The 26453-nt window shown below is 46.8% G+C and overlaps 1 pseudogene; it reads right to left on the minus strand.

Annotated features, from left to right (window-relative positions):
• The window catches only part of LOC115308803, a 39784-nt pseudogene extending 22076 nt beyond the window's left edge, over positions 1 to 17708 (minus strand).
• Positions 17709 to 26453: the final 8745 nt, after the last annotated feature.

Below are 26453 nucleotides of genomic sequence, written 5' to 3' on the forward strand. Positions count from 1 at the left end.
TTGAACTCGAGCGCATGGCATGGTAGCAAGACCTTAAGGTGCTCATGAAACACAAATTGACTATTCCTTTTTTAACCAGCTTTGAGTGGGATGAGTCATATGGTAACAAGGGCCTATTGGCCTTAGGGTGGTGGGCCCAACACACATGCTGCTCAGAGAGGGCGAGTTTAATGTCTAGAAACTGTATACCAGTAGTACTGTATTCGACGGTAGAAGGTCTTCTGACCATTTTATGGCGAGGTCTTTAATCCCCTTCAGCTTATGCATGAGGTTCCCGTAAAAAGTGTTCTACCATTTCCAGACATTAAACTACCCTCTTTGAGCAGCGTGTGTGTCGGGCCTACCACCCTAGGGCCAATAATAAGGGTACTGTGTAGCCAGAGTTTTGCAGTTTGCCATGCCAACATTCACTCACCACAAGGACACCTTCTTTGACAGGTCCGTCGTCGTTTTTCTTAAAAAGGACTTGCATCTCAGACTCATAGAAGTGAGTGCAGTCTTCGGTAGAAGAATCCATTATTCGTTCGACAAAGGAAGTCCAACGGCTTGGTACCTATTCGTGCAGTTTTATTGAGATGGCCAAGTTAGTTTCCGACAAAAAAGAACTGCACCATGCATCCCAAACAAAATGAAGACTCAGAAAGTGGCCCTTATCTGCCACAAATACATAAAGCAGAGGAGCTTCACTCACATCAGCAAGAGAGCCATCATTAGAGGCCTCCACAAGGACCTCAAAAAGTGTGACGAGTTCAGCTCCTGTGATTGGTCTTCCTGAAGAAGGTATAATTACGAAGACATTAGGGTGGTTTCATCTTAACCAAGGCAGGGTTCTGGGGTAAAATTTTTAATTATAATGGAGCAAATATTTAAATACATGAAAACACAAATAATAAGAATATCATCCATGTTTTCGCATCGTCCACCTTGCACCTGCTGCATGAGTGCAAACTTTAGTGAAACCCCCACTTCCCACATGCTTCAAGTCGTCCTAAAATTGACAGATTTAAGGGTTTTCAATGACACTCAGCAAGTTTCTAATTGGAACCTTATGTTCATTATCCCTAATTAGAACATAATTTTTAGATAAATATTTTGCAAATTAATATATTTTTTTTGCAATCCCCGACACTCGTTGTGGCTGGCAGTTTGTTCCTGGAAAGTTTGTTTTCTTCTAAACCACCCTCATTTTAGAAATTTTCGAGTCTTGACAAAAACACTGGGTATGTGAAACTTTTTCAGCCCGCAATGCTACATAAGGAACAAGTTGAAGCAATTGAAAAAAAATTTGAAATGAAAAGATGCTGTCCCTCACTGGTATAATACTGCACTTATTCACAGGTTCTATAAGCACCACTCTTTCATTCAAACTTTTCAGGAACTTTCTGTAATAATGTAGAGAGTTAAGCTACCTGGCACTAAGAAGACATATCCAAAACAGCACACAAGCACAGGAGGAAGAAAATAGAACACAGGAAAAAGTGCTGACTCCCAACTTATGACTCCCAACTTACTCAATGCCCTGGAAAAGAGCCTGTAAGGTATTGTGAATAAATAAATTATGTATTCGGACAAAACAATATTAGGACGATATTGAAATTGGCAAACTAGAGAAATTTTAGAAGGCTACAACATCCGAAAATCAGGCCAGCGGGGCCGGCCTGTACTTTATGCAAATGTTTTTTTTGTTATTTTTTTTTCTTTCTTTTTTTTCTCTTTTTTGTTGTGACCTCATAATGTCTTCGTTTTCTCCTTTTCTACCGCAACTTAGTAATGTATCCGTTTTTTCTTCTTCTTTTTACCTTGTGGGTACACGTAGGCTTCATGTCTGAAGCTTTTTTCTCTTTCTTTGACAATACATAAGCTGGAAGTAAGCACTCTTAGCTGTGTTCTAGTTTCTTCCTCCTGTGCTTGTGCGCTGTTTTAGGTAACCCTTCCTGTAACGTCTGCAGCGTTGGGTAAAGTACATCTAAAAAGTCCTTGACATAAAGTACAAAGTAAATGAAAGGTCGTGTACTTTAAGTAGAAAAAGTAAAGTAGTAAAATAAAAAAAGTATGCCAAGCACAATGTACTTCAAGTAAAGTACTATAAATACAATAACCTTTCAAACAGCTTGTGCGTGTTCTTTCATTGAACAGTACTTATTGTATTTTGCCATTGCATTTATGTTCGTGAGTATGTGTTTTATTTTGTGTTTCCCTGCTATAATGCTTCGGCGCTGCAGGTTGTTTCTGTAAATAAAATAAATAAGTACTTTTTGACACAGCCTTTCCTAATAAAGAGAGCATGACAACAGCCCAGTAGCTTCCGCAAGCAATGCTCAAGTGAAGGATAACCTCCTTGCTTCCGCTGACCAAGCGAGTAGTAGTAAGAGTTTGAAATGCAACGGGAGAGTCGTTCCCCGCAGAAAAAGAGCAAAACGTCTCCTCGCGTTTTGGTGAGAGTAGAATATTCCTCCCAGAATTTCTTCAGAGTTGACAAAGCATAATTTTGTGATATAAATTTAACAAGACCACATTTGGGGAACATACTTTGAAGTCGGGAGTTATACTTTTCTCTGAAAAGTACCAGAAGAAATACTTTAAGTACTTTTTCTGCAAAAAATACTTTTTCTGGAAAAATGCCGCAAAATACCAAGCAAGCGCTCACTCAAAATTCAAAAATAAGTGCAAAAAAAGGGGGCTGGGCGCTTGTCCGGTCATCATTTTTACATATAAATGTACTGTGCGTATTTTCCCAGATCTTACAAATTTTGGAATGGGCACTTAGTGTAGAATGGGTGGATGCGCTGTACTCTACGGTAGTACTTTTAGTGTAACATACTTAAAGTATTTCCCAACAATTGATCTTTTGTGCATGGCACCATACTTGAATGAAAAGTGATGACTAACTCTGGTAGGGTTACACTTTTGGACAGAGTTTCAGAGTTTTGCACTGCAAAAAATCTTGTACATTCTTTTTAGAAAAAAAAAAAAAATAAATAGCAATAGAAACACAGTGATACCATTCTTTGTCTTTGGCACTAAGGTTGCAAGGAGCTTTTTAGAAAGAGCATCTCTCTCCTCAATGTACTCTTCTGTGAGGTCTTCTTCCCTGGCCTGCATACAGAAAAAAACTGTTCTGAAAAAGTACCCTATGTATAAACTAAAATTATTAACAAATACTTATGGGCAGCTTGCCAGGTTTTGTAGCGAGATATTTGTGAATACAAAGAGTTACTGCATACTAATGTTATTGTTTTGTCAACTTTTGTGAACAAGATGATGTAAAAGCTTACTTTTTCTTTCCTGCCTTCAATGTAAGCGAAAAAATTAAAGGGCCATGAAATGATTTTTCTATTTCTTCGTTCTTAGCTTTCCTCCTCAACTCACAAATTGCAGAGTGTTAACAAAGGTACAGGGCCGAGTTTACTGCACGCAACTATCCTCCATTACCCATAAGCTCATAGTGCTGTGGAAGCTACGTGCTCGTTAGGCCAGTCACACTTCTATATTTTTGCCACATGATCACGCTTCCTCACGTATACCCACGTGCAGAAAATGGGGTCAGGTGATGAGAGGGAGGCAGCTGATTGATCCGGCAAGCCTGTAGCTCCCACTGCACTGTCAGCTCAAGGGTGAACGGAGTATAGTCAGATAGCACAGGGATGCAGTGCTTGTGTCCAATGCGTGAGCTGGGGCCGGCTGACGTGATTTCGGTACTTGGGCACCGCAGATGTATCGCACTAAAAAGGCAGAGAGCTTTCAAAGAAAAAATAGTCCGCTTTGTTTTAAAAATTTTGTATCGAAAAGCAGGCTTTTGCCTTTCTACCTTCTTTCTTTTGCCCATTAAACAATATGCTATTAGTAAAATCCCATTCTAAATTAATTTATTCCAGCCAAAAATTTGCTTCATGGCCCCTTTAACGTCAGCACTATGTTAGACAGGTGAGCTCAGGAAGGCACTTCAAAGTAATTGCTTAAGGGGTATTCACACGAGGGAGAAATCCCGGGCATTTCTCCCCGGCAAGCGGATCCAGCGACGAAAACGTCAGGCTTTGCGATGTGCAAAAGCCTCGCGTTTTCATCTCGTGATGCGCGCGTGTCGGGGAGAAATCCCCGGGATTTCTCCCTCGTGTGAATACCCCTTTAACGACGAAGGGAATGAATAGACCAATCTTAAATAACCTCCCCTCCCCCTCTCCTCAACTCTGTAAGCAGTTAAGGCTCGTTGACACTCTTGCAACCGAGTAAGACCGAGAGACAGAACCGGTTTTTAAGCCTCTTGCGACATCTTAGGATCAAGTGCACTGCTGCGGAGCTGGTCCCAAGACGTCGTAAGAGGATTAAAAACCGGTCTTGTCTCTCTCGGTCGTACTCGGCTGCAAGAGTGTGAAAGAGCCTTTATTAAGGGGAGACACTGGCTAGAGGTTAAACTTCTGAACTGCCCAAGTGATCGGAATGAAATTTGCAGGGGAGATTTAACTTCAAATGTATGTGTACTGTGCAAATTTTCAGCTCTCTAGGACAATTTTACATTCCTGCATAATAAGATTTGTCACTCTTCGTTAAGGAATCTATGATATGCAAATGAAGCTATTAAAGGGGTACTCCGCCGATTTCTTCATGGTCCCCGATTTGCTTGAAATTTTGCTAAACTCGCCAAACAACATCGCCAAAATAGTATACCAAATATTAGGTCAAAATAATTTTTTTTCACGAAGTTATTGAATTTACAATTTTGGTCCTCACCGTGTTTTTCAAACTGAAAGTCTCTACTGGCAACAATGAAAACGTGACGTCAGTGGAAGTGCAGGGGTTCACTCTTTGGACTGTAGAATTTGTTCCCAACTGATTCGAAGCAGTTTCATGGTGTTAAATGAATGCTTTGGAAGCTCGCTCCAGTCCCCGCGCTCCAGCACGGAACAAATGATTGGCATATTCTATTTTTTAGACTGCTCGCCCGACTGGCAAGCTAACCTTCCACTGACGTCACGGCCCTGAAAAGGGCGGGTATATTTGAATGTTTGTTTTTGCATCATTTTCATTTCCCGATTTCGCAGTAACTATTATGAATTTCACGATACTAAATAGCATACCAGAAAGGGTAAAGGCCGGGGAGTCAGAAAATTTAGTTAGTTGAGGACGCTCAAAAATCGGCGGAGTACCCCTTTAATCATCATTTTAACTGCTTGAATATAAAGTGGAAGATGTGGGACTTCGGGCTATCTAGTTTTTATAACCCAAATGTAAATATTTCAGGAAGAGTGATTACCTCAAAATATGAGATGCATACCTGTCCAATGTCCATCTTTGAAAACATAGCTTTTTCTCAATGAGGACATTAAATTAAAACAAAATAAAGTAGATAGCCCGATTCCCCAGTAAATTTCAGTTCAGAAACATCTTGATTGTGATACCAGAATAATTTTATCTTCAAACAAAAGATTCCTTCGTATAAAATTTCCAGCAAAAAGCAGAACTGAGAAAAATGCATACACTGCTTTACTTTGTTACTGCTTCACAATGTGTCGAAAATATTTTATATCAATGTAACTATTTGGCACATGGCTATGAAATTTAGTGTAAGAGTGTATAATATGTTTTTAATACCAAAAACCTCAAAATTGAAAAATTAACTTTTTAAAAAAAATTTGAAACTTAGGCCCATGTCCCCCCTTAAAAAGTACGACAGAAATCAGTGTCATTATGCTCTTACCTCGGATAAATCAGTCAGAAGAAGGCGCTTGACGGCAGGCAAAAAGAGAGTGTGACACTCCAGCGATTTAAAAATATCTGGAGGACAAAGGAAACAAACTTTGCACCACAGACACCTATTAGGCACGACATCAACACACACTAACATAGTTACGTCTTATATCTTTCTTTCAACTGGGTACATTTTGCCATCAACAGCACAGGGGCGGATCCAAGGGGGGGCGACGGGGGCAGCCGCCCCCCCCCCCCCCAAAACTAAGTCGACCCCCCCCCCCTTCCTCCTTCTCGGAGGGCAATTTTAAGTGGGTAGACCCCTGACCCTGACCCCGACCTCGACTCCCGACTCCCGACCCCCGACCCCCGACCCCCGACCCCCCCCCCCCCCCCCCCCCCCCAAATAAAACAGATTACCGGCCTGCCAGGTGGTAGAAGGCTCGGTACTTAAGGATGGGGGTTCAAAATAGGGTAGGTCACAACCTAGCAGGCACACTTGTACTCTGAACTTGGAGAACCACTCAGTCGAATGGGAGAATAGTATCCTTGCAAATTTTTTCGTCCACCCCAAAACGGAGTTCTGGATCCGCCCCTGCAACAGCATAAAAAAAAAGCTCGAGGTACACCTAAGCATTTCTTACGAGTTCTGAATGCGAAAGCATGCAAGCCACTCGTCCGCTCCCTTTGTCTTCTGCTGTGTACTAGCACACGCGCGCTTCGGTATCTCGGAGGCCATGACGCAGCGGCCAACGGGAGTCCCGTCGACGTGCGCCAGCTAATGGAACCGAAGGCACGCGGAAACTATCTGCCGTTTCCGCGCTTCCAACTGATGACGTCAGCTCGCTCCATGAAACAGTTAAAGCTTTCACATTAAAAGCCTGCTGGGAAATCAAGATTAAGAAAATGGCCAACCTACAAGGGCAAGCATGAGAACTTTATGGAGATGGCATAAGAAGTTTATGAAGATGATGAAGAAGGCATCTGCACATAAAAAGTATGCGTCCTTCTCTCACCAAGAAGGCTGATCTTGTAGTCTTCGCTCTCTCTGCTGTGAGTTTCCATGAGCCGGTGCAACCACTGGGTAGGTGTCTCATTGTCAAGAGTTGTCTGCACAAAGTCCTGCACCACCTGCACTTCCAGACGGGAAAGGGAACAGTCTATAACTTAACACCACCGCCTTTAACAATTCGCGAGAGCTCTGAACAGCACCCCGATCTCAAGCAGCGAAGTAAGGAAGGTGTCTTAGTTGCACACGTGCCCTTGATTCCTTTGTGCATCGTTGCAAAAGGCACGAGGCATTCATTTTTGACTCACAAGTGCCTCACTTTGGACATTGCTTATTACAAACTGAGCTATGAGATTGCTTTTCATGCTTCACATAGCCCCTAATGAGTTGTTGGGCACAACTTGAGAAATTAATGCAAAAGAGTTAGCAAAATGCCTGTACATGTCACTTTCCTTGCGGAGAGTTTAACAGTAGAACTTGATGCAAAAGAAAACAGATGCAAACCCACGCAATTAACAGGGTGACGACCAGTTCCCTTCGCCTACTACAAGTAGACCTGGGTTTCTTGTCTCCCCGGGTCTCTAGCAAATTTCTAGAACTGAGGCCAGATTCACGAAACGATCTTACGGCAAAAATGTGCGTAAGACAAAACGTAAGAACAAATTCGTATTCACGAAAAAAAATTATCGGAAGTTTTGCGCAGGTTACGACAAAATCCTACGACAGCTCCGGAGCTGTCTTACGCACTTTTTACGATCAAATCTGCATGGCTGACAGCGTCGCTCAGTCACTTGGTCGCGACGACCAATAAATGTTTACTTTTCTACGTGCTCCTCTCGCGCGTCCCGACTTCAAGCAGCAGGAAAAAAGTAAAGAGTACTTGAAACAGACCACGACAAAACGACGAACAAGAATGCTGGACCCCCAAACACCCGCAAAAAGCTCCAACAGCCACGATTCCACAGACCCCGACCAAGCGAGCTCGGCAGTATAGGCCTAGCAGGCACTCCGACTCGGCACAGCATTGCTCCGACGGTCCTTGGCCAAGACCGTATGCCCACGACCGGCTGGCGTGCTGAATGGAATATGCCCGTGCGACCCTTGTGGACCATTCCCGTATTATAGTTTGATTGCTGACCTCAATTTTAGATTAAGAGGTTAATCTCCTCCCCGGACCCCTTGTTATCTTGTTTTCCGAAGCAGCGGTGGCGAACGCTGTCGTCGAAAAGGGACTCTCATTGATTTTATCTCCTTGTTTTATGTGATATAGAGCTCAAATAATTGTCGTATGGATTACCTTCGCAACACTATATGTACACTTCGTTATTAGTATGCCGTTTTTATTCTGACACAACTGCACGTCACTGTCGAGCTATAACAGTTTGCGGGAGCAACTCAATGCAAATCCAAACTCTCTTTGCCGAGTGTCACGGCACTATAGAGTTGCAATCGCAAAAGATCGGTTCCGAAGCGCTTACCGATTCGCGGTCCAACACCGCGAATCCAGCACCTCAATCAAAAGCGCGCGTCCGCTTCGAGTGTAAACAGGTATTTACGTGGCTCTTGGTGACATTCTCGTAGTTCGAACGTATATATTTTTAACGTCAGATCGCTCCTGCATCTTCGAGGCTGCGAGAAACGTTGCGGCGATTTGTTTCCATCTACGTCACTTTGCAAACGACTGGCACGGGCCGTCTTTTACCAACGATGACAGTTGTGTTGACTTCGTAGCGATCGAGTTCGTAGGAGTCAACGGAAGCGGTTATGCATCCCGGCCTTGGCATTCGGGCGCGTTTAAATTGTGCTAGCGTCGACATATCCCTGCACGGACACGGACCGCAGACAATCAGTGGTGGAAAGGCTGTCTGTGTTTGTTGTTAAAAATCCAAGTGCTCCAAACCATGCCGAGCTCTCCGATTGGTTGTTCGTGCTTTCAAAGAAGCCATCGCTATAGCAACAACACCGGTAAGTTCTAGTTTTTCCATACAAGAACGTCGCTTTTCTCCTCTGACTTAAAAGCACGTTTGAGAACACCGATTTCTCCTCTTCTTACGATGTTCTTAACTTACGAAGGAAACTTCTTAGCTAAGTTGTTGTAAAATAAGAAGCTCTTCGTGAATCTGGCCACTGGTGATTGCATTTTGGGGGGTTTCTTTTGGGTTTTATTACTTTGTGCATTGCTCCTTCATTACATTTCTTGCCGTTATCTTCAAGTAGAAAGTGTTTTCTTAACAGGGTATTCGGGCAGCCTCCAGCCGCCATGACAGGAGGTGAGAAATACTTCCAGGTTGTCTTGTTCTCGCTTGTTTCTGGGTGGGTGCGTGATGACTCTTGGATCACTAGCGAGCAACTGGGTGAGAACTACGCTCTAGAAATGCACCAGTGTTGTGCTCTTGGGAGCTCGATGTGCAATGGTACAATCAAAGTGTCCCAAGTGAAGTTCTTTTGATTTCCTCAAGATGGAGGATGCCACCGAGCTTGGATTCATCTCCTGTCAACATTCCCGCAGAAGCTTGCATGTTCCCACAAGTAAGGGTGCCCGCAAGTTTTATTTAATTATTTACAAAAACCCACAGTGCTGAAGCGTTATAGCAGGTACAGCCCAAAACATTAATAAAAGATAAATTTCTTTGTGAAATAGGGGGGTTTAACACGAAATATTGGGGCTCGATTAGGAGACTATGGAAGATACCTATGAAAGGTGGGGAAAGGACGAGAAAACACTTCTATTTTTCTTTTGGAAGGCTGATAACTTTTAGCAAAAAATTAATATTTTAGAAGATGTTCACTTTGTTGGATATGTTCTGCTCGTTTTTGTCTGCTTATCCACTTGTGAATGAAACCAAGTACATCCGAGCGCCTCCAGTGCAAAGAACTAAACGTGACTAATGCACAGATTAAACAGGAAGATTGCTTTTACAAACTTACCCAAAACAGTGGCGGAAAGCTGAGCAGATCATGGACGAAACCGTCGGTCCATTTGACACGAGACAATTGCGACCGCAAGGCAAAGAGCTGCAACAGAGAAAAACCAATGATGGACCACTAATAACCGACACCTCCCAGGTATAACAACTGACACAGAGCAAATGACATGTCCACATAACACAACAATGACTCATTCTAACTGCCAATGCAAAATTTTTAAAAAGAGAATGACATCTACATATGGTTATATGGTAAAGTAACCATTAGCTAAACTGAAAATAATCCTCTACATTTATTGTGAAGTTTCATTCATTTGGAGGCTACAGTAATATCCCAAGAGATAGCCCACCTAAAATCGAAGGCAAATCATGTTAAAATAAGAAGTAAGCTAACTTTCAATGTGCAAATAAAAAAATGAGAAAAAAAATGCTACCGTAATGTTTCGAAAGAACGCCCACACAAATTGAAGAGATAAATGGTTAAAAGACATGGGGTGGGCTATCTTTGGGGATGCCACAGCAAAACTTTATCGAAAATTAATTATAAACACCCCGGCACGGGCTACAACTACCCAACGCGGGAACCGATACCGCAAATTCGCGTTTCACGATGCAATAAACACGCAGGAATTCCCTACAAAATCCTGCGTCACGGGAAAGCACACCGCAGGTTGTGGACACAGCAGATTCAAGCTTCACGGTGCGAAGGCTCCGCGGAAACCAGTCAAGAACTCGCATCTCACAGGAACAAATACCGCAAATCGTGGACGGAGCAGATTCAAGTTTAATGGTGCAATAAACACGCGGAAACCAGCTACGAACTGGCCCGTCACGGGAACCGATACCGTGCGCGCAGATCGCGGACAGAAATGCGGGAATCCGCTACAAACCCTTATGTTAAGGGAAAAAGTAACACAGATTGCGAACGCAGCAAAATCGTATTTCACGATGCAATATACAGGCGGGAATCCGCTACAAACTTTATGTCACGGGAACGGATAACAGATTGCAGACGCAGCAGATTCGCATTTCACGGTGGAACATACACGTGGGAACAACTCGCGTGTTAAGAGAGCCGATATCGCGTGCGCAGATCACCGACAAAAACGCGGGAACCTGCTATGAACTCGCTTGTTAGACGTGCCGGTACAGCAAACTGCGCAGTTGATGAGATTCTCGTCAAACATCGCGCGACGTCCAACAAGAATCAAGGGGTAGGCGATGTTTGGGAATTCTTATTTTTACAGATATCTAGCCAGAAAAACAGGATGGGCGATCTCCCAGGGGCGGGTGTTCTGTCAGAACTTCACTGTAGTTTTGGATTTTGTGACCTATGGAACTAGTGATTGACCTTCCCAGTCATCAATGCTCGCTTATCTCCCGTCGTGGCTAAGTAACACTATTTCTGCCGAGGTCAGAATTGGCCAGGGCCCTGGAATTACTGAAAGTTGACTATCTTACGGTGTTTTTAAAACAATATCAAATTGTGCCAAACATAGGGGTGGGTTATCTTTCGGGGGTGGAGCATGTTTTTTGATGGCAGATTCGTTTTAGGAAGATCTAATCACATAAAAAGGAGGTATCCTGCCTGTGTGCGTCTGGCCAACAGCTCCAGGTAGTCAATGTCAGCTTGGTCGATTATCTTGACTGAGTTGTAGATCAGGTGCGAGCTGATAAGGGTTGCAACAGCAAAAATCTTGGCGTCATAGTTTTCAGAGACATTGTTTGCGGCAAAGCCTGCAACAAAATTCATTAGGCTTAACTTTGGCTCTATGAGATGCAAGATATAAAACCACTTGCCTTCAGTGTCCAAGAAGATTAGAGATAAATTCTGCCCTGAGGGTAGCCTGACCTTCAGTGGCTGAAAACGAGGTAAGGTTGTACATAATAAAAAAAATACACAGCGCAAAAGGACATCAAGGGAAGAGACACACCGGATAGAACAGAGCGCTGACTTGCAACTAGATATTTTAGTAGAAAAGGAGGAAGAAAAATATTTTGGTCACCATAAATCGCACGTGTAGCCTGTGCCATGATATGTGGCCGTTATGGCACATGCTGGGCCTTCATAGTCAGTTTCTTTATATTCTTCCTATTTCTTCTTCATAGGTAAGGTTGGCAATTTTCTAGGTCAATAATTCTAAAGATTTCTCCATTATTCAGAAAATTCAGAGTTAATAGCTTCGTATTATACTACTCGCCACAATCATATAGCAACACAGTGTTTGATGAGTAAGGAAGAAAGAAAAGAGAAATAGCAACTTAAAGGGAAGCTCAAAGAAGTCAGGAATGACTTTCTATGGTTTGGCTCCTGAATTCAGTTCCTGCACAAAAATTGGGCAGGACTGAACCTGAAAAGTTTGTATTAGAAAACACTTGCACCGATTGCCACACGGCTTGCAACAAACCTCTCTCCCCCCGTTAACTGTAAAAAGTGTCGACACATAATCGGTGACATCTGACATAATTTTTACTCTTTTACAGCTTTTTAAAATTAAAAAAAAATGTGGTGTCTAGTGTTACGTCCGACGTAACCCAAAAACAAAAGTTAAAGTTACGTCTGACGTAACCTACAATACAATTTAAGGTTACGTCCCACGTACTAGGAAACTGGGTCTTGTGTCCGGCTTTGTCAGATTATTCATACAAAACTGAAATGAAGTTACGATGTTGTAATCATAAAATCACGTAGTTCCACGCCCCTCAGCCGGGGCCTTAGTTGACGTCATGGCAGAGGGGGCCGGACAAAGTCGTTGCATTCAGTTGGTTTCAACACGCAAAAGAGGTGACATTATATTTTTTCTTTTGCAGTTCTTAGAAGGTTACATACTCAAACTTTCTGTAACGATTTGGCAACTGGTTGCTGCATGCGATACCAATACCACGGTCAAAGAGCGGAGAACCCCCAGTGCGTTTGTGTCACGGCTACACGCTAAATCAAGTTGCCACTGAAGAGTGGTGAAGGCATGAACCCTGACGTTAGAGATTTCACAAATTTTTTTCAAAATTTCAGGACAGTCAGAACATGATTTTAAGTACTAAACTAGAATTGCGCCAGGCATAACATAAAATATTTAAGTAGAGTTATTTCGGACGTAGCTTTAATTTTTATTTTACATTATGTCGGATATAACTTCTTTTAGGGTTATGTCGGATGTAATTAAAAATAAATATATGTACAGCGACGTTGGGTTCTCTCGGACGTAACTCTAGACACTGCGATTAAAAAAACTGTTCAGCTTTCGTTTAGTTGAACCCGAGGGGTACATTGCTGCCAGTAAAAATGTGATTACAACCTGTATTGCTACAAGATGTGTCGAGTATACCGCTGAGAAAATTGTTTATTGTTGTTTACAAAAACACAAAGAGCAAGGCAGCGTAAAAAAGGTATGTAAAAAAAGTGAAAGCCGCTTACAACTCCCTGTAACGCCGAATTAGAGCGCAGCTCTTGAGGAGGAGGAGGGAAGGGCGCTGGGGGGGGGTTAGACTAACCAGGGGGGGGGGGGTCACGTGACCTTGGGGGGTCACGTGACCCCCAATGCCAATGATGTCATCAGTGACGATGACGATGCGGCTACCGATGACGTCATTAGTGACGTCACTGATGACTTCACCAGTGATGATGACGATGCGAATGTCGGTGACGTCATCAGTGATGATGACGATGACGATACGGATGCCGGTGACGACATCAGTGACGTCACTGATGACGTCATCAGTGATGATGACGATGACGATGCGGATGTCGGTAACGTAACCGGCATCCACATCGTCATCGTCATCATCACTGATGACGTCACCGGCATCCACATCGTCATCATCACTGATGACGTCACCGGCATCCACATCGTCATCGTCATCATCACCGATGACGTCACCGGCATCCGCATCGTCATCGTCATCATGACGTCATCATCACTGATGACGTCATCGGGGGGTCACGCGACATCGGCGGGGGTCACGTGACCTCGGGGGGTCACGTGACCTCGAGAAGGGGGTCACGTGACCTCAGGGGAGTCACGTGACCTCGAGGATGGGGTCACGTGACCTCAGGGGAGTCACGTGACTTCGGGGGGTCACGTGACCTCGGGGGGGTCACGTGACCCCGGTGGGGGGCTCGCACGGTGCATTATGGGACATTTCCCATGATGCAGCGCGCGGTTACGCCGACGCCGACGCCGCTCAAGCCGGAAACGGGCCCCTAAGAGCTGCGCTCTAAAAAAAAAACACCAGGAAGCAAGCGAACCACGAAAGACAAACGTTCGTGGACCCTACCTCTTGAGTGGCGGGCTGGTAGACGTGCTCGCGTATGGGGTCTAACCTTTCTGCACAGCCTTGCACGCCACCCAGAATCACATTGTAGTAAGCACATAAATATTATCACACTCTATTGAGTAAAGCTGTATGCACTCCGGAGTGCACTTCGGACGGAAATGGCTATATGCACTCCGCTAAACTCGTATAAAACAAATGCTCACAACGAGTTTTCTGAGCGATGGCATAGCATAGGAAACTATTCAGAGGAAACATAAACGATACAGTATGAGACCGCGTCAACAGTTATGCAATCTGTACGAAAAAAATATATAAATAAATCGAACAATATAGACGTGCAATTCCAAGAGGGAATAGCCACGGTCCACTTTTGCGCACCACGCACCTCAGCCAACGCCAACGCGCCTACAGTTCACAGGAACTCGCCAGTTTCCCACGCTTGATGTACGTCGTTGCACGCATCGGCGCACCCTTCCTCGAGTTCTCGCTCGATGCACTCCCAATCACCCGCATTCACCTGCCGCGACGTCACCGAGAGCACCCACCCCAACGTGGACACGAAGTAGCTCCAGGTTGGACGTGCGTCGAGGTGGCATTGCACCATTGAGGTATGCGACTGCCAGATGGCGTGCAGGCCTAGCAACATCATCACGTGCACCACCTCCGTCTTATCCCTCTCCTCGAGTTGCAGATACTTGAAAGCGCTCCACTCTACTTCGAAGGAGTCCCGGAGCTTAAACGTCGTCCTCATCACGTCCCAGGAGAGGTAGGCGTTACTACACTCGACTAGGACGTGCTGGATGGTCTCGAGCGCCCCGCAAAGGTTGCAGTTTAGGGACCATGGCATGAAGAACCCCTTGTGATGAAGCCAGGTTTTAACTGGAAGGACCTCCATGTGCATCCGGACGAAGAAGTCCCTTGTCGCCACAGGGACGGGAGGATTCGCACGACTTTGTAAAGTTGCGCCGCGTCGTGGGGCGTCAATGGTTGTCTGTTGAGCGATGGCAAGAAGGATGTGGAAACGGCATCCCAGTACAGCCGCCTCTTTCTGACGGTCACCAGGTACTCCCAGGAAAATTGGGCCTGCAGAAACTCGATGGAGCTGGCAATTTCCTTGTAAAACCGCAGGGCGGCTTTCTTGGTCGTACGGCCACTCGTGCTCACCATCTAATTCCCGAGATGTGGGAATCCAAGGTGGTGCAGCACGGCGACGAAGGTCGGGTCCCTCGCATCCCGGAAGAGCAGAAAACACTGCACGTGCAACTCGAGCAAGATGTTAACGAGGCCCAGACCGCCGCTCTCTTGGTGCAGAAAGAGGTTGTTCCTTCGTGTGCTTTCCATGGCGGTCTTCCACACGAACATGGCCCAGCTCCGGTGTACCTTTCCGGCCTGGCTGCCCGGGCAGCAGACGGCCTGAGCCTTGTACAGCACGGCGGGGTAGCTGACTGTGTTGCACACGTGAGCTCAGCTGAAGAAAGACAAGTTTCTGCACCGCCAGGGCGACAGCTTGGCGGCAATGGAGTTGGCGGTCGGTCTCCACACTCCGGCCGTTGATCGCTGCGGGTTTACCGGCACACCCAGGTAGCCGTCGAGCGAAGTGCTCCATGCTATACCTCTGAAAGTTCTTGGCGTAGTCTCCCATGCACCGAGCCACGCTCCCGCCGACTTGTTGATCATGGCCCCTGAGGCAGCGCAGAACCGGTCCACGTGTTGCAGGATGGTCTGCACCTGCAGCTTGGACGAGCAGATAAACGAGTCGTCGTCTGCGAAGGCCAGCACGCGGACGTCTTTGTCCCCAAGCCGTAAACCTGAGATGGATGGGTCCGCATTGACTGCCCGGCAGAGTGGCTCCAACTGCAGCGCGAAGAGGATGGGCGAGAGGGGGCAGCCCTGCCGAACCGATCTCCCGATGGAGATGGGACCTCCCCTCTAACCGTTGATGAGAAGGCGCGTGGAGATGTCTCGGTAGCAGAGCGCGAACCACCCCCGCAGCTCCTCCCCCACGCCGAATCGATCAGTGCCGCCAGGAGGAACCTGTGGGACACCCGGTCGAAGGCCTGCTGCAGGTCCAGCTGCAGGACCGCCAGGGACTGGTGACCCTCCGCCGTCGCCTCGCTGATCGCCCGCATGATGTGGGGGTTCCTGGATATTTTCCTCCCGTGAAGGCTGTAGGTCTGATGGGGCCCTATGATGGACTTGAGCCCTGTGTCAAGTCGCCTTGCGAGGATCTTGGCCAGGATTTTATAATCAGAGCAAAGAAGACTGATGGGCCGAAAGTCCCCGACCTCGGAAATAGGGCCCTTTTTAGATTTCTTCGGGAAAAGTACCGTGAAGCTTTGCCGCATGGTCGGAGGAAGTAGCTTTCGTCTCCGGAATTTTTCAATTTGGCCTTGTATAATGTTTGCGGAACCTACTGCAAGGATGTCTGCAAAGAACATGTAAATAAACTTGTTTCGTTTGCCAAAAAAAAAAAAAAGAAAGAGATGGCATAGCATAGGGGTAAAATTTCCGCTTTATACACAAGTGGATGCAGGTTTGATCCACCGGTGGGCCTGCTTTGTTTTTTTTTTCTCGAACATTTTGTTTTGTCGAGGCATTTGGCAATATTTACGACATTTCTTTTTTGCGATGAACACTAAAAAAAACCAAATGTTGTCGACGGATCAAGTACGAAACGAGCGTGTTCGTAACAGTAATTCCTCATGTTTCATTATTGTCGACGAAACTTCACAGAACTAAATGGTTTGGGACTCCCTTTTCGTAGGTGCGATCGGGAACAGCGGGGCTTGGGTTTCCGGCTAAACGCCGCGAAGCGGCGTGTACTGGTTAAGTTTTGTAATTAGCAGCCGCATACTGTAGCCGCGAAGCGGCGTGAACGCAGGCGGGGGGCTGTGTTAACGAGCTCCCCAGTGATACACGCGTCGTTCGGAAAGGGTGGCCCAAGCAGCATGAGCTCTCCGCGGAGTGCGTATAGCCATTTCCGTCCGAAGTGCACTCCGGAGTGCGTATAGCTTTACTCATCATGAGTACCTGTCGCCACATCCAGATGCCCATCGTTTCAGGTCGGACCGTGGGGCCTATTCCGAATCCCTTGGTCTTCCCCATCAGTTGGTTCATGAGGAAAGACTTGCCGGAGTGGAACTTCCCGACGACGGCTATGGTCGCCACGGGCCCCTCAATTTTAGACACGACCTGCGAGGAAGACCCCACACGAAGCATGAATCGGATTGTGGAAGACCCGCCATAGAGCAATAAAACGCGCCACATCGTGACTTTTTTCTTATTTTTCTTTGTTAGCTTGCCACACTCAGACGTTTTCAACTCTTCACAAAGAGCCTCAATGCGGTGATCTTCCTTCGTGGAAGACACTCTCGGCAGAGACTCTTCAAATTTGCGCAGAGATTTGTCATCATCGGCGGTCGAACACGGAATGAATGAAGCCGAAGCCTCGAAATGTAAGCTCCTCACCTTTATGTTTTCCTTCACCAACACGAGCCTTTTGTGGTATAGGTCTGGTTTAACTAGTTGCAGAGGCTCGTCCGCAAATTGTCTGAAATCTGAAAATGCAGGAATTTTAAAGCGGGTCGAATGCGACTGCCGACTGCATCCTACGCCAAATGTCTGGTTCGAGTGAATAAACGCAGCACGCGAACTCAGCTCAGCAGGCTTACTTGCTTTTCCGAAGGAAACCAAGCAGGAAATAAGTATGAATAAGGTAGGTACAGGGATATTCTGAAATATTTTTGAACCAGCCGCGGTCGCCATGCTTCGAAGCGCGGGAGCAGCATCCGGTGAGACAATCTCATGTACTCCACCCCCCCCCCTCAGAAACGGTCATTTGATTTTTCGCCGCTTGCTAGTCTTAAGCGCTGCCATCAGTAGCAATTTTTAGTGATAACATGCAGACTTTTGCATATTTTTAACCTTGTAGTACGGAAATAAAGTTGGCGAAAATATGGTTTCACATCCTTCTCTTTTCTTTTCTTTTTATTTTACTACAAAACGAACAACAAACGGAGTAGGGCGACGAATATTGCAAGGACGTTTCTAAGCTGTTGTCGGTACTGAAACTTTTTGGATGCTTTTCGATAAGCCCGTCAAAAAGCTTGCGTCCAAGCGATACTTCAACGAAATTTGAAATATATCGGTTGTGTTCAAAAATAGGTTGAATATGATCCACAATATCTGTAAATGACAATCGCACGTTTGTATTTTGAGCCTGGTGGCTGTATTTTTTGTTATAAGCGGCCCACTCTAGCGATTGCCCGGAGAAGGCCCAGCTTAGAGCACGTGACATCCGACGCAATCGTGACGTAGGTCGTCTCGGGACGAGCAAAGCTACAGCGAAGCTACCGTCGAGGGGATGGCCTAGTCGTTCCAGCCACCGAAGCGGCTGCTTTTGTACGAATTTTGAGTGACGGGTTAATCTTCTATAATCTTGTGGGGAGACAATAGCTACTTCTGGAACACTCAAAAGGGATTCTCGGGAAGACGGGAGTTTTTCCTTCCCCTCTTCTCTCGTCGTGGCCGGAGGCGAGACACTCACCGTCATTAGCTGTCAAGGTTCCTAGACGGGCATTACAAGCAAGGCGTTAGTGACATCCACCCAGGGGGGTAAAGGTGGGTGAGGAGGAGTGGCAAATCCCGTGCGCCGACATCCTGGGTCCCGAGTGAACGATCGCAAAAGAGAGCGACAGAACACGAGAGAAAGAAAGCAACGTTGCCATGGTAAACACGAAGAGTGAAAACTCTCAGCAATATAAACAGTGATAATTTAACGTTGTAAACTAAATTCTGAGCTATTCTAACGCTTATAAAAAGCAATAAAGTCATTACGCTGCATTAACTTCCCTTCTGTCGAAATCTCGGAAATCTGGTAGTTGCGCAGTTTCGTATTCCTCAACCGCGCCCAGCCGCGCCCCACCAGCGAAGCCGGGTATACGGTTTAGTTTAGCGTTAACGCGAGGCCGTACATCTGCGCGCTATGCAAAAAGAAACCTTCGAAAAGAACGCGAGTATCTTTTCACCGGTAAGTTCGTGGATTGTTGAAGTTCACGAAACTGCTCTGATGATGTAACCGTGTTTGGGACCGTCTGCCTGCATGGTCCGCCGCTTGCGGCAGCCAGAATGTAGGGGAAAATGGCGGACCTTTTCCTCTAGATTTAGTATATGATCTCTATGCATCCACCAGGTCTCTAAGCTAATTGTTTAATTCGTTTTAAAATTCCTTTTCGTGACTTTTTGTAACAAGATATTGGTGTGTTTGATGTGATACTGCTCCTTTGAACACATATAGGCCATAAAATAAGCGCCGAATTTTCATTGTAGTATCCCTTTAAAGGGGTAGGAAAACGAAATTCTAGCGCTCATATTCTAGCTTGAATGTGTTGCATGTTGCATTCTAACCTCAAAAACACCAGTCTTCCATTGAAAGGCACAAGAAAACTAATTTTAAAGCTAAATAAACGATCTTTCAAAGTGCACCTGGTGCACTTTGACAAATAGGCTCCGCATGCCAAATAGGCATGCGGAGCCTATTTGGGAGGTAATCTAGCAACGTTGGGGAACTTGCTACGTAGTCGTGACGTAGCAGTACAGTGTACTATCTTGATCATTCACACAGCGGAAAGACGCGCGTCGGGGGGGGGGGGGGGGGGGGATTTTTTGCTTATTTTTGTATTGAAAAAAGTCGCGCGCCGAGGAGGACGACGCAGGGAGACGACGCCTCGGAACCCAATTTCTCCCTCGACGCGCGCGCTTGAGCCAATCAGCGAGCGTCCGGACGTGACGTACCGCCCTTTTCCGGTTGGGACATGTTTTCGCTGTTTTTTTTTTTTTATTTTTGACTCACAATGAAGGCGAAAAGGCTGAGAGCTCGGGGGATTCGTACACTCGCCAAACGTGGCTGGAAGTATTCCAGCGTGGAAAGAAGCAAGCCGATTGGAACATCTGACTGTGAGCAGTGTTTTATGTGCGTGTACGACGCTGTGAAGCTACTCTTCATCGATTGCGCGAAGCTGCCGCGAAAGCTGCCATCGAAGTTCGCGGTGTGTTCCGACCTCCGACCGTGCGGGAGCGATCAATCCCAATGTGTTGTGTAATTTTGTGTACACCCATCACTACGGAATACAACAGTCCTCCATCAAAAACACTCTCGCACAGGCTGCGTGCAGTGTTAAAGTTACGGACGCGAAGGCTCTGGGACGCGCCGGCGTAGCACCGTGCTTTGTTTGCACAAAAACGCGGCAAAAAGCACCTGAATTTGCCCGTTCGAGTCCGTGCCTTTGGCCAATGCTGCATATAACCGGAGTGTAAGCGTATATATAATCATCACCGTTGTCCATTCAGTGAAGACGGTTGTCTCCCACCGCATATGCAATCGAGGCAACAACAATCGTGCAAAGCAGACGAATAAAAATGAAAGCCGCTTACAACTCCCTGTAACGCCGAATTAGAGCGCAGCTCTTGAGGAGGAGGAGGGAAGGGCACGGGGGGGGGGGTAAACTAACCAGGGGGGGGGGTCACGTGACCTTGGGGGTCACGTGACCCCCCCCTGGTTAGTTTACCCCCCCCCCCGTGCCCTTCCCTCCTCCTCCTCAAGAGCTGCGCTCTAATTCGGCGTTACAGGGAGTTGTAAGCGGCTTTCATTTTTTTTCTCAGTGTGAATGCGCCTTTAGCGGGAACGCCGGAGCGCGTGGCAGCGGTCTCTACCGGACTGGCGCGCAACTGCTGCGCATGCGCATCGCGCGTGCGGCGAGATCGTCGCGCGCATCACGTCATCTGAGCATACCTCGGCAAACCTCACTCATGAGGGCCCTCACTCACCCTCACTCACCCTCCCCTTCACAGGTGAGGTGAGGGTGAGTGAGTTTCTGAACCAGGAAAATTCATGAGTGTGAGGGTGAGTGAGGGCCGTGAGGGCCGTGAGGGCCTCACGGCCGTGAGGGCGTGAGGGCCATGAGGGCTGTGAGGGCGGTGAGGGCGGTAAGGGGTATGAGGGCCATGAGTGCGTGAGGGGAGTGAGGGCGGTGAGTGGCGTGAAAGCCATGAGTGCGTGAGTGCATGAGGGGTGTGAGGGCCATGAGTGGCGTGAGGGCCGTGAGGGCGGCGAGTGAATGAAGTGTGTGAGGGCCATGAGTGCGTGAGGGCGGTGAGTGCGTGAGGGCAGTGAGTGCGTGAGGCGCCCTTCAGATCGAGCATCTTTCTCAGCAATTTTGGTGTTAATGGCGGGTTGTTCTCTAGCTTTCCCTAGATCGACACGAATTGCTGAGATCGGGTCCGGCTCGAAATAAGCAAGCAACTCGGAGCAATTCGAATACGTTTGAAGCGGCTGCATCCAATCAGGGACGCAAAATTTTCACGTGATACCTCGTGCCGGTGATAATGACACCGAAAGACTTGGTTCTGGTTTGAAATCGATCGTTTTTTTTTTTTGGAAATAAACTGTTTCAGAAAGGTGCATTAGTATTCTTAACGAGATCTAAATGCAAAAAAAAAAAGAAAAAACACGTTTATAATGCGTAATTGTGTCTAAATAGTGCAAGAAAAATAAAATTTTATGATGACGATGGCAAATTGCATCAATTGGTTGCTGCGTGTGATCGCGGACGGCCCGTGTTGCTGGTGTTGCGACGTAAAGTTTCTGGGCGAAATTGCCCCATCTGAAGCTGGCCTGAGTGGCATGAGGGCCATGAGTGCGTGAGCGGCGTGAGGGGTGTGAGGGCCGCAAGGGCGGTGAGGGGCGTGAGGGCGGTGAGTGGCGTGAGGGCGGTGAGTAGCGTGAGGGCGGTGAGTGGCGTGAGGGCGGTGAAGGCGGTGAGGCCCGTGAGGGCGGTGAGGGCGGTGAGTGGCGTGAGGGCTATGAGTGCGTGAGGGCCGTGAGGGCGGTGAGGGCGGTGAGGGCCGTGAGGGCCGTGAGGGCGGTGAGTGGCGTGAGGGCGGTGAGTGGCGTGAGGGCCATGAGTGAGTGAGGGCCGTGAGGGCCGTGAGGGCGGTGAGGGCCGTGAGGGTGGTGAGGGCCGTGAGGGTGGTGAGGGCCGTGAGGGCGGTGAGTGCGTGAGGGCCGTGAGGTTCAGTGAGGGTGAGTGAAGGGCTGAAGGTGAGTGTGACTGAGGGTGAGGATGAGTGAGGGGCTGAAGGTGAGTGTAGCTGTGAGGGTGAGGGTGAGTGAGGGGCTGAGGTGAGTGTGGCTGTGGGGGTGAGGGTGAGTGAGGGCGACCTAAAATGCCGACCTCTGCATCTGAGCGCTCGTCTGTCGTCTGCTACGCGCGTCGTCTGCTACGTGTATCGTCTGCTACGCCTGTCGTCTGCTACGTGTATCGTCTGCTACGCCTGTCGTCTGCTGCGCGCCTCGCTTTCTACGTGTGTTGTCTGCTACGTGTGTTGTCTGCTACGGCTGTTGTCTACACTGTTAGCAAAAATAACACGCCCAGACGTGTAAACCGTTGTCCCATAGCGGACACGTCGAAACGTGTTCGTTTTACACGGAGCCATCTGTGTTTTTCGTCTACACATGAGGTGCTCTGTAAAGTTAACACGCTACACCGTGTTTGCCTTCCGAGAAGCACGGTTCAACGTGTTCCTTATGAAACATGGCGGCCAGCAGCCGAGAACAGGCGAGGGACGAGCCCAGCCAGCCGCGCCTTTCAGCCGAACTGAAAGCATACAGGGCGCGTTCGTTCTCGTTCGATGTCTTTTATGCACAGTAAACAGTCTCCGAACGGCGGACGTAGCTACGTGCAAAGGTACGTACGTGCATCGTCGGCAGCTACGACAAAACCGCTAGACAAAAACAAAAAAAAAAAAGAATATTGAACTTACATGGATAAATTGCTCAAGCAAACTCTTGTAATCGAACGGTAACTTGCGCCACCTAGTGCGATTTCTAGCAACCAATGAAAAAAAAAACAAGAGTCGGTTAATACGCTGGTGACTATCACGAGTATACTGCAACTCTACATACATCACAGACAACACGAGCACCACGTAGGACACAGCAGCGACACATACACAAACACAACACCGACACTACGCCCGACACTTCCTGCTAACAACGGACTCTCCCCGCGGCGTATATATGCTTGACATGTACGGGTGAGCTCGTTAGTCGCTGACCGTTACCGATTTATAGAAGAAGACACAAAACACGGCACAATGGACAGCCGTATGTAAGAACTGTTTGCATTTAAAAAGTATGGAGGCAAAATCTGTAAAATTAGTCCTTTGCGAAAAACAACGATGTACTAACAATAAATCTTAAACCGGCCATGAAAAAGTTCAAATTTTTGTTATTTTCATGCTCGACCAGTGTTATGAGCAGTCCGACTCGCTTGAATCAGATAGAAAAACAAATGATTGGGATTTTATCAGTACGTATTCAATAATCAATGGAAATTATACTTGCGCAAGGCATTTTTTATATATATTATTGTGAAGGACATCCGCCCAACACTTCACTTCCGCTAGTTGTAGTACGCGTACGGGAGCAGACGCCTTCACTTTTGGGGCGTTTTGATGCAGATTGTTGTCGTATGTCGTGTTGGTGTCGAGCGAAGCGGTGAGGCTTGGGAGTTTGTGACCGGTGTTATTCGTGATCATTAATGTGGCGCTGATGCGTTCTTTTTTTTTTTTTTTTTAATATTTCTATATAGCCACATTGAAAATTCATGGGCCCGTGGCACTGCATTATGCTGAATCGCGAGCTCCTTCTCTGTTGACGTCGCTTTCCTGGTATCACTCGTGGATACTGCAAGCGTTTAAACAGTGTGCACCGTCTCGCCTACATCCCCGGTGACGTACTCGACCTGTTGAAACTTATTGCTTCCGTGATTTTGGAGTACGCAAGGCAGTTATCTCGCTGCTCTGGTTTCGGTTATAAAAGCAAGGCAAAACGCTCGTAGTTCCCGCCCTCAGTACACGTTGGACATCTTCCACACTTTGACACTGGATAACTGGATGAACGAGGATTTACATTTACTTCAGAGGTCACACTCGCCGCTTCCTCACCGTCGAGCAGCAGGATCAGCTGGCGACAGGCCGCGTATGAAAGGCTCGAGCATCAACAGCCCAAGTGCACTCGGTGCCGATGTGGGCGATGCGGGTTTCTGTCAACCGCTAGCCCACCACAGACCGTGACCGTTCCAGCTCTTCGTCATGACGCGGTGTTGCAGAAAGCAGCGTATAATACCACTACACGGACCACCGAAGCGAACGCACTGTTATCGTAAATCTTGGCTTGTGATTGCGCCTAAATTTGTAAATAATCTTATTCTTTTTTCTGTAGACGCAAACGAAGGGCATAAAAAAATCGTTTGCATATTCCGCATACCTCGCAAAAGCGTCAGTCACCCTGCGAGAAGCGCAAAACACGGTGCCCGCACCGTCCTGACTTCCCAGTCTTTTACCTGCTTTAGAGCAGTTTGTACCTGTTAGTAGGTATGTCTACTGAAACTGCAACTTGAAACTTGGGGCAGTGCCAGAGGGAAAAGAGACAAATTCGGGCCTCTTCCCAATGTAAAGAAAAACCACTATGTTCTCTACGTAAAAAATTGGACTCAGTTCATGCATCTGTGGGCAGGTAGAAAATCTTGCCCTAGTTTATTCACACCGCATGATGAGCGCAACAAACTCACACGAGTCACACGAGATTTACAGGAAAACATCGGTGGTGACTTAAGTTTCCCTGAAATTCTCTATAACCGGTCGTTTGCGGGACCGAATCATCTACTCGAGCGGTGTGCGTCGCTGTGCGAACACGTCGCTGTGCAAATGCAGTCTAACGACACGAAGCATAGAAACGGCAGATTTAGGGAAACTATCCGAAGTCCCTTGTTCAATTAAAACGACGTAATTTTGTTGAAAACGTCCGCAGCATTTTACTCACGGTATGCGTCGGGAATCTTCCACATTTTGAAACGGAACGAAGGAAGATTTACTTTTAAGAACGCTCGCTGCGTCCTCCCCGACCAGCTGGACCGGATCAGCTGACGACGACGGGGCTAAACCCGTCAAACGCAACCCCACAACAACCAATATGAGCTCCGCGTTAGTGCGGGTTTCTACCTACAAGCACCGCACCACACACCACGAACGTTTCGGCCCTTTCTCGCATCGCCGTGTTGCCCCAAACAGAACGAGATCGCCGAAGAACGCAGCGCTGTCGTGAACCTTGGCTTGTGGTTGCGCACTCGTGGACCCGTGACTCCCCTCGCTTTCAAAGCACACACGACGAATGGTACTTTCCGTCTTCCGGGAACATCACAGGGGCACTTCTCCGGTCACGTCTTCACTATGTGCTCGCAAACTGCGAAGCTTCTCGCGTCCCGTCAAACCAAAACAATAGCGGCTGCCAGAAATTTCTCCGGTCAAACAAAAAGAACGAAAGCCAACCGGCTCTTGCTTCCACCGTACATCGACGTTGCGCTTGCCATGGCCAGATCGGCCAGATCGCTTGCAGTTGATGCAGTTGAAGGTTGAAGCAAAAACGAAACCAACTGCAATGTCACGTGTTCACATCGAAGACACGCTTTTTATATCCATTTTAACTGTTTTGAACGAATAATTGGACCCATGACTTTATTTGTGGTGTGTAAGAAACTGATAGGGATGCCGCGAACTTTTTTCGAATCGAAGTTTCGATGATCGAATCAAGCGGTTCGAAAGGTTCGAAAGATTTCGATTTTTGGAATTGTCTATATCGTAAAATTCGACGGAGGTCGAATTTTCGAACTTGTTAAGCTAAGAAGTTCGACGCTTTTCGAACCGTCGAACTTATTACGCTAAAACATTCGATCTTTTTCGAACTTTCGACCTTATTGTGCTGCAAGGTTCGATGCTTGTCGAACTTTCGAACTTGACAGACCAAAAAATCGATGAATTTCGAACTTTCGAACTTATTTTTCAAGAGAATTCGAAAAGTTTCGAACTTTCGGATTCTGAAAAGTCAGAAGTTCGACGAACTTCGAACTTTTAGGGTAAAAGTTCGACGTTCGTCGAACTTCGAAAGACCGGCGGACGGTTTCATTTGATTTCAAGTAGTGGGGTACATTCGTAATTTTTTTTTCTCGAACTTTTACACGCGGTGCTGCGTTCCTTACGAAAGACAATGTCGTTTATTTCAATGTTCTGGCATGCTTAGGTTTAAAGAAATAAATCCCCGAAGGGGCGAGGAAGGACGACGGGTTTTTGACGATTATCGTTTGTGCCAGATTTGAAGCACGCTGCAGCCGGAGCTATTTATGGTAGATACGTTATACTTTTTTTAAGAATGATCTATGTATAGCCTAGGTAAGTGCCGTCTTAAGATGTGAGTATTGTTATTCAACGTGAGTTTCGAAGAAATGTCCAAACATGTATCTGCATGCAATTATAACCTAAACTTGATATTTATTTTCGTCTAAGTTGTTTGAGGTATCGCATTTAAATTAACACCACAGACAGTACATATCATTGCCATCTGCAGAATACGAAATAATATATTTATTGTTTTTTCACGTTAAGGAATAAATTAACTCATGGGAGAAGATTTCTAATAGTGTTCAAGTTCAGCACGTCATTAA

Source organism: Ixodes scapularis, unplaced genomic scaffold (assembly GCF_016920785.2).
Source record: "Ixodes scapularis isolate PalLabHiFi unplaced genomic scaffold, ASM1692078v2 PGA_scaffold13__105_contigs__length_92229423, whole genome shotgun sequence".
NCBI lineage: Eukaryota > Metazoa > Arthropoda > Arachnida > Ixodida > Ixodidae > Ixodes > Ixodes scapularis.